The sequence below is a fragment of the Salvelinus fontinalis genome, chromosome 29 (genome assembly GCF_029448725.1).
Source record: "Salvelinus fontinalis isolate EN_2023a chromosome 29, ASM2944872v1, whole genome shotgun sequence".
Lineage (NCBI taxonomy): Eukaryota > Metazoa > Chordata > Actinopteri > Salmoniformes > Salmonidae > Salvelinus > Salvelinus fontinalis.
In genome coordinates this window covers 29,686,860-29,694,860 of record NC_074693.1, presented here as the reverse complement: position 1 = coordinate 29,694,860, position 8,001 = coordinate 29,686,860, and the positions used below count along the sequence as shown (strand labels likewise).

Below are 8,001 nucleotides of genomic sequence, written 5' to 3'. Positions count from 1 at the left end.
CTTTCTTTTCTCTCTCTTCCCCTCTTTCTTTTCTCTCTCTTCCCCTCTTTCTTTTCTCTCTCTTCCCCTCTTTCTTTTCTCTCTCTTCCCCTCTTTCTTTTCTCTCTCTTCCCCTCTTTCTTTTCTCTCTCTTCCCCTCTTTCTTTTCTCTCTCTTCCCCTCTTTCTTTTCTCTCTCTTCCCCTCTTTCTTTTCTCTCTCTTCCCCTCTTTCTTTTCTCTCTCTTCCCCTCTTTCTTTTCTCTCTCTTCCCCTCTTTCTTTTCTCTCTCTTCCCCTCTTTCTTTTCTCTCTCTTCCCCTCTTTCTTTTCTCTCTCTTCCCCTCTTTCTTTTCTCTCTCTTCCCCTCTTTCTTTTCTCTCTCTTCCCCTCTTTCTTTTCTCTCTCTTCCCCTCTTTCTTTTCTCTCTCTTCCCCTCTTTCTTTTCTCTCTCTTCCCCTCTTTCTTTTCTCTCTCTTCCCCTCTTTCTTTTCTCTCTCTTCCCCTCTTTCTTTTCTCTCTCTTCCCCTCTTTCTTTTCTCTCTCTTCCCCTCTTTCTTTTCTCTCTCTTCCCCTCTTTCTTTTCTCTCTCTTCCCCTCTTTCTTTTCGCTCTCTTCCCCTCTTTCTTTTCGCTCTCTTCCCCTCTTTCTTTTCGCTCTCTTCCCCTCTTTAGGAGCTGGAAGAGCTGATTGATGAGGAGAATCTGAAGGGCGTGCCAGTGCTCATCTTTGCCAATAAACAGGAACTGGCCACGGCTTCGCCTGCTGAAGGACTCAACCTGCACACGTATCGGGACCGCCAGTGGCAGATCCAGGCCTGCTCAGCAGTGTCCGGGAAAGGAGTACAGGTCAGTGTTAATCACACAGTACAAACGGAATTAGACCGACTTATTGACTGGTTGATTACAGTGTATTAAGGTGCACTTAAGCCAGAATCAGGAAACCAATGCATTCTTTAGGAAGGATTGTGTAACACAAATTAGTTTTACATTAGGATGAGGATACATATGTAAGGTAGAACACCTAAAATGGAATATCATCGTGAACGAAAACTTCCTGGTTGATAATATTTGAATTTGAACCTATTTCCTCTCGCTCTCTCGCTCTCTCGCTCTCTCGCTCTCTCGCTCTCTCGCTCTCTCGCTCTCTCGCTCACTCGCTCTCTCGCTCTTTCTCCCTGTCCATCACAATAGCATGGCATGAACTGGATTTGCAATAACATTGTAAATAAGAAGAAATAAACCACCAGCCGTACTGTACCAATCCCCTTTTAACCAGAAAGAAACACACCCACCTCTTTTATTTGTACACTGGTTGTTTTATTACTGCAGTGTGGGTGAGATACCTTATTTTAAAGAGTGCTCCAATGAAAGAAGAATTTTGGCCTTAAAATTTGAACGAATGGTTTGTTTTTATATTTACAAATCGGCCCTATATTTGATTACACTGTAATGAAATGATCTACTTGCCTTAAATTGGCTTTGTTCTCCATTTTTATGTGCATATAATTTCTGTTTTACCCCATGTCTGGAAGCTTCCAATGGGGTGTCTCTGTGTTTTCTTATTTGTAATGTAACACAAGGAGAGACCTGACATAACGTCATATTGTTTGAGTCAGTCAGTCAGTTCGGTAAACACCAGAGTAGTGTATATGTATAAAGTCTGTATAAAGAGATTTTTTACATTTAAAGCGCTAGTTATATTTTCTTCTCAGTCTGTTTGGTTTTAAATCCTCTGTCAAGTGATAAAAAGTGTCAATCTTTTTCACTCCTACTCATGTAACACCTCAGAGTTTTTAATGAAGAATAGCCCATCTCTCTGATATACTGGTCCACAATATCGTGGACGGAGGTCTTCACACCCCACTCTCACGGAGGAACTTGGATATGTCACACACCTTCTTGTTGACTATGTGCCATGCACCCCTCGTTTGCCCATCACAGACACCAGAGCCTTGGTCGCCAGGGCCACCATGAGAGATAAACTCTCACTACGTTTGGTTCTGAGGTCAACGAATAGGATCTCTTTCTCAGTGCCCGTCTTATGGTCTCGTACCATTGCCACCTTCCGGCCTCCAACGGTGACCCCCTCCTGCAGGAGACTTCCTCTGTCTTTACCCACCACAGCCTTCACTTCCTATGGACAGATGGCTGCCAGGATACCCCCAGGCTTGGAGGCCCAAAAGGCCTTGTTGTCATACAGGCCCATGATGGCTATGTCCTGCACAAACTAGACCCACCACTCCCTCAACTCTCTTGATGGATTGTTTGTTGATAGTTGTTTTGACTGTTCAGCTGTGTGTGGCTGTGGTGTGTTGACCAGCTACACTAAGAACAAAGCAAATCTTAATTGCTAGCAAAATAGCTAATTATGTGTTACAATAGCAATAGAATATTTTGATCAAGGAATTTCCATAGCAACCTGTATGCAGATTCGATTAGCTTACAGCTTATGAAAGATACCCTGTGTCTGACTAATAATATCTATTCTTGCAACATCCTGCTTGGTCACATGATATTGAAGCGAACCTGTGTTACCTACAGATGGCAGTATTGTAGTGACTGAAAATAAAGTCATGCCATCACAACCTGTGATGTGACCAATTGAAATGCATGGAGAATGTGGTTGTGACACATCACAAACTGAAACATCACAAGATTAGCCTGCTGAATCACACATGAATCTTGGCAAGCCTTCGTGGTGATGACTCAGAGAAAAGCTACTTTTCACTTCCTACACAGTCTTCTTAAACCTAATCTCATATCTCACATATAATGGCCCCGGAGGAGATGGCTGCCATTTTACAGGCTCCTAACCAACTGTGCTATTGTGTGTCTTTTTTTGCATTCTTTGTAACTTATTTTGTACATAATGTTTCTGCCACCGTCTCTTATGACCGATATGAGATTACTCAACTCGTACTGGACGAAGATATTTTCTTTAACGAGTCAGACGCAAGGATGTACTTCAGATAACGGGCAAGGCCAAAATCCCCGTCATTCGCATGAAGAAGAGATGGAGATATCGGGGACGTAGGCCGGGGTGGGTAATCCGCCTCTAGCATCAGTCCTATTAGCCAACGTGCAATCATTGGAAAATCAACTGGATGAGCTCCGATCAAGACTATCCTACCAACAGGACATTAAAAACTGTAATATCTTATCTTTCACAGCATCGTAGCTGAACGATGCCATGGATAACATATAGGTTGTCAAGTTGTCTAGGTGTTATAATTATTTTCAGCTCTGCCCAAACTTGAAAACGGCTTGCTCAACCCGTGAAGGATGCAAAGGGACAACTCAATTCCTTTCCAGTGTTTTATTATGGTTTTGATGCCATTTGTTGAATATGTTGAAATAGTTGATTTGTTGAATAGAGTAGTTGAATCACAGAGGAATAGGGAATAGGAATAGCAATAGCAATAGGAATAGCACTAGCACTAGGAATAGCACTAGCACTAGGAATAGCACTAGCACTAGGAATAGCACTAGCACTAGGAATAGGTTGATAACCTTAAACAGAGAATAAACATGCATTATTTTACACTAAACAATGCATGACACAGCAACAAAGCATGGCTTTGAATAAAGTAAACGTTTAAACAATTTAATCTAGCACTTCTAGCAATTACTTCTGAGGTCAGAAAATATCCACAACAAAAGTCAAAATTCCTACCAGAGTTAAACATGTAAATTGCTAAGCACTGGATGCAACATAATAAATAATTCCAAACATTACATACCAGTTGCGTCTTTAGGGTTGAACAATGAGCTGTGTGTATGTTGAGGACCAAACATTTTATACCCATGCTTATCTGACAGGTGCGCATGTAAAAGTAGTCCCTCCAGAAATCCTGGCTCAATTTTTTAGTTCCACCTGTGTTTTTTGGGTTATCTGCCCTCTTGAGGCCTGGAGGTCTTTAAAGGAAGAGCTGCCATTGTGCTCATGTTTTGAGTGTTCTGTTTTGACGCAACACCTCCCACTTGACCTCCTGGTTCTTGAACCGAAGGAGGTCACACGAACCTCTGTGTTGGGCATGTTCGATTTCAGCTATCAGGCTCTTCCTTCTTCAACAGGAAGTATAACAATGATGCGTCTGACATCCCTATGAAGAACTGTAGCAGGTATTTTAGTTGAGAGTGTCTTTGACTTCTCTTGAGCAGGCTTCACAGTTGGGACTGGGTAGCTGGGAAAAGTTCTGACATGCACATCTCTGACGATGCCCTTCTTGTCAATGTTGACACTGATGACTCTGGCTAGTTTGTAGTGACCCCTCCAGGCATTTTGGTCAGCCAGCCAGACAACATCTCCAACAGCCGCATTCCTATGTGTTGTGTGCCATTTACTCCTCACGAATAGATTGGGCCCAGCTAACTGACTCCACTTCCTCCAGAACCGGTCAACTTCTGTTTGGATAGCTCTCAATCTTTTGTATGGGTAGCTTTCAAAATCAAAGCATCCAAGATCTCCTCTGGGTCCAATCCGTCCAAGCAGAAGGGAATTTGGGCTGATGTATTCTATGCAGTCCTCCCGGCTTTGAGTTCTTGCATCTATGGGCCTTTCATTGGCAAGGTTAGCAGCCGTGTAGAGAAATGTTTGAAACTCACTCCATGTGAAGAGTCCTTCTCCTCCCAGGTTGTGCAAAGCCCGCTTCACAGTACGAACAGCTGCTTCTGCAGCTCCATTCCTGTGAGGGGAGTCTGCTGGGTGGATTTTCCAGCTCCATTCTGTCCCATGCTTGGAAGCTTCATTTTCAAGCTCAGATTTACCTAGTTGATCCAAGAAGATGTAGAGTTCATTGAGGGCAGGTCTGGCACCCACAAAGTTCTTTCCAGGATCTGACCACAATTTCTTTGGGTGCCCTCTCAGTGCCGTGAATCTTTGGTAAGCCAGTAGGAAGCCTTCCGTCGACTGGTCACTGACAACATCTGTGTGTATAGCTCTGGATACCATGCAACAGAAGACAATACCCCACACCTTGAGCTTGGTTTTCTTTTTCACCTCGTCCTTGACTTCATACGGTCCAAATAAGTCCACTGTTGTGTACTCAAATGGTCTGGCTGGTGTTATCCGCTCGGATGGAAGGTCACTCATGATCTGTTGGCACTTTCTGGCCCTGGCCTTTCTGCACACCACACAGTTGTCAACTCTCTTTTTAGCCAGCTTCCGGCCTTTTATCACCCAGGCTTTCTTCCTCATCCGGAGGAGTGTGCCTGCTATTTCTTCATGATTTGCACCATGGGCCTCTTGAGCTAGGAGAGTGGATATCCATGCCTCATATGGTAGAATTGGTACGGCAGTTTTGTCCTCATCAAAGATCTGGAACCTTCCTCCACAAACTAAGAGCCCAGTCTCTTTATCTCTGTAAACAGCGAGTCTGTTGAGAGTGGTATCTTGAAAGGTTATACCTTCTTGAGCTGCAAGGAACAAGTCTCTTAGTGCATCCTCACACTCCCCGACAGTGAGTACAGCTTGTTTGGCTCTGTACCTCCAGTTTGTTGAAAGAGCGTCCTCCCACTTTGGTTTATCTGAGGCTGAATTCTTGGTTAACATTTCTTTCCATCTCGTTGCGGCTCTCCAAACCCAGGCAATGACTCGGATCAGCCTGGTCAGATTGCTGAATTTCCTGATGTCAATCAGTTTTGTTACCGCAGAGCCGGCTGGTGATCTTCGGATCCGAGTCTTGGGTTCATCTGGGTTATTTTGCTGTGCATCACTCTGGTTTCTCTTGACCTGCGCTCTGGTCAGTGCTGCCGAGAAAGCTTTCCTTCGAAGTTTGTTTATACCTTCCTTGCCATACGCAGCGATTTCTTTGGCTGACTTATGTGGCCACTCTTTCACAGGTTTCCTCAGGAATGCTGGTCCATCCTGCCACATGGAATATTCCTGGAGGTCTTCTGGGGCTGCCCCTCTTGTTATGATGTCAGCACTGTTCAGGCTTCCTGGGATCCACCACCAGTCTTCTATGGATGTGGATTTCTGGATCTCTCCAACTCTATTTGCAAAGAAAGTTTGATATCCATAGCTGTCTCTCTGGATTGCTCCCAACACAGTTTGACTGTCCAGTAGATGGAGCCATCGTTCAATTTCTATTCGACTATGCTTTTCAACGTACTTTCGAAGTCGTGCTGCATAGACAGCACCGCAGATTTCAGCTTTTACTGGTTCTCCCTTTTGGTCCAATGGTGTGAGCTTTGCTTTGGATTCAACCAGTCTGACTTTGATGCCTTGCTGGGTCTCCCATCTTAAGTACACTACGGCTCCATAGCTCTTGTCACTTCCATCAGAGAATGTTATTCCCCATGGTTTTCCAATCCAGTTGGCTGGTGTGAGGCTTCTGTGAAAGGTGATTTGGCCAAGACGTGTGTATTCCTCAAAGAATTGGATGGCTTCTTCCCTCAAATTTTCAGACAAAGGTTTGTCCCAAGTGTCTCGGGTCAGAGTTTTGCCTCCAGCTTCCTGAAACGCCTTTCTGACAAGAATGGCGCCCTTTTGTTTGGCAGGTGTGACGAGGCCTATTGGGTCATACAGGCTAGCTACCTGGCTCAGCAGTTCTCTTCTCGTCAGTGGGTTTGGAGTTTTCCCTCTCACCTCTTCATCAAGGAGATTTTGGCCGACTCTCATTTTCCCTTTCCTCTTTGAGAAATTGATTGAAGTCATGAGGTACAGTCTATCCTCCTCAACAAGGTATCCAACTCCAAGGGCTTTATTGTATCCTTCCCTCATTTGGTTTGGGAGAATGAGTGCTGTGCTTGACTGCGCTCCTTGTTCTCCTGGTACGATCTCCTGCCTCCCACTTTGATCTGACCGGACCCAGGGCTTGAGGACGAAGCCGCCTGCCTTCAGGATCTCTTCAACACTTTTGGTGTTCTGGTCCAGCTTTTGCAAGTCATTATGGGAAGTCAGGATGTCATCAACATAGGTATCCTCTTCAAGGATCCTACGTTCCTCCTCCAGGTGAGCAAACATGGGCAGTTTGCTTGTCTCTCTCATAGCCAATTGCGCAATGCACCCTGCTGGTCGATCGCCAATATTGACTCTGGTGATCGCATACTCTTCAATCTCTTCCTCCTCAGTGTCTCTCCAGAGAAATCTGTGGAGGTGCATCTCCAGGTCTTCCAACCACACAGAATTGTACATTTTCTTAATGTCGCCGAGGGCAGCATTGACGCCTCTCCTGAACCTGAGTAGTACTGCTCGGATGGGATTGAGGACATCAGGCCCTTTCAGCAGAAGGTCATTCATGCTGACCCCTCTAAACTTCTGGCTGCTGTTCCATACCAGTCTCACAGGTGTTGTGAGAGAGTGCGGGTTTGCTGCCACCAAGTGGCTGACATACCATACTGGCCCCTTCCAGCTGGCAATGAGCTCTTTGGTGAGTTTCTTCGCTGCTCTTCTCTCGACCATTTCATGGACTTGAGCTGTGTATGCTATTCTCCACTCTGGCTCTTTTTTGAGTTGCTTTTCTGTTCTCAAGAAGGTGGCTTCCACCCCACTCCTATTGTCAGGAAGGGAACTTGGATCTTGAATCCAAGGGTATTTTGTGTCCCAATGGGGTTCATCACTGTGAGCATCTGCTTTGATGTAGGTGAGGCCTTTCCTTATGATCTCCAGCTCTCTTTCCTCACTCAGAGTCATTTCTTTGCCTCCTGGTTGACAGTTGCCGCACCGGCATCCTCCACACTTTGGGTCGCAAGCTGCTCCAATGCTGTCCCACTTCCACCAATCCAAGAACTCTCTGTGAGCAACTGTTCCTTTGGTTTCAGCTGTGAACAGCTTAGCTATCTCTTGATATTTGACAGCAGTTGCTTTCATGGATCGAGCAAAGTGTGTTTCAGACCTGTGTGCGGCTATATCCACTTCTTCAAACAGATCTGGATGTGCTCCACCAACAGTCTTTCCTAGCGGGCCTTCCCACAAGACAAGGTCTCCAATCACCTTCACTCTTTGCGGAGCAAGTCTTCCTTCGCGGTGGCTTATCAGTAGCTCAATACTCTCCGGTCTACTCAGATCTCCTAGATTGAC

General features: G+C 45.2%; 2 pseudogenes; one reads left to right on the top strand and one right to left on the bottom strand.

The window, feature by feature from the left end:
- The window catches only part of LOC129827282 (ADP-ribosylation factor-like protein 3), a 5,565-nt pseudogene extending 4,348 nt beyond the window's left edge, over positions 1-1,217 (top strand).
- A 614-nt stretch (positions 1,218-1,831) lies between these two features.
- Positions 1,832-4,014, bottom strand: LOC129827281 (profilin-3-like; annotated as a pseudogene).
- Positions 4,015-8,001: the final 3,987 nt, after the last annotated feature.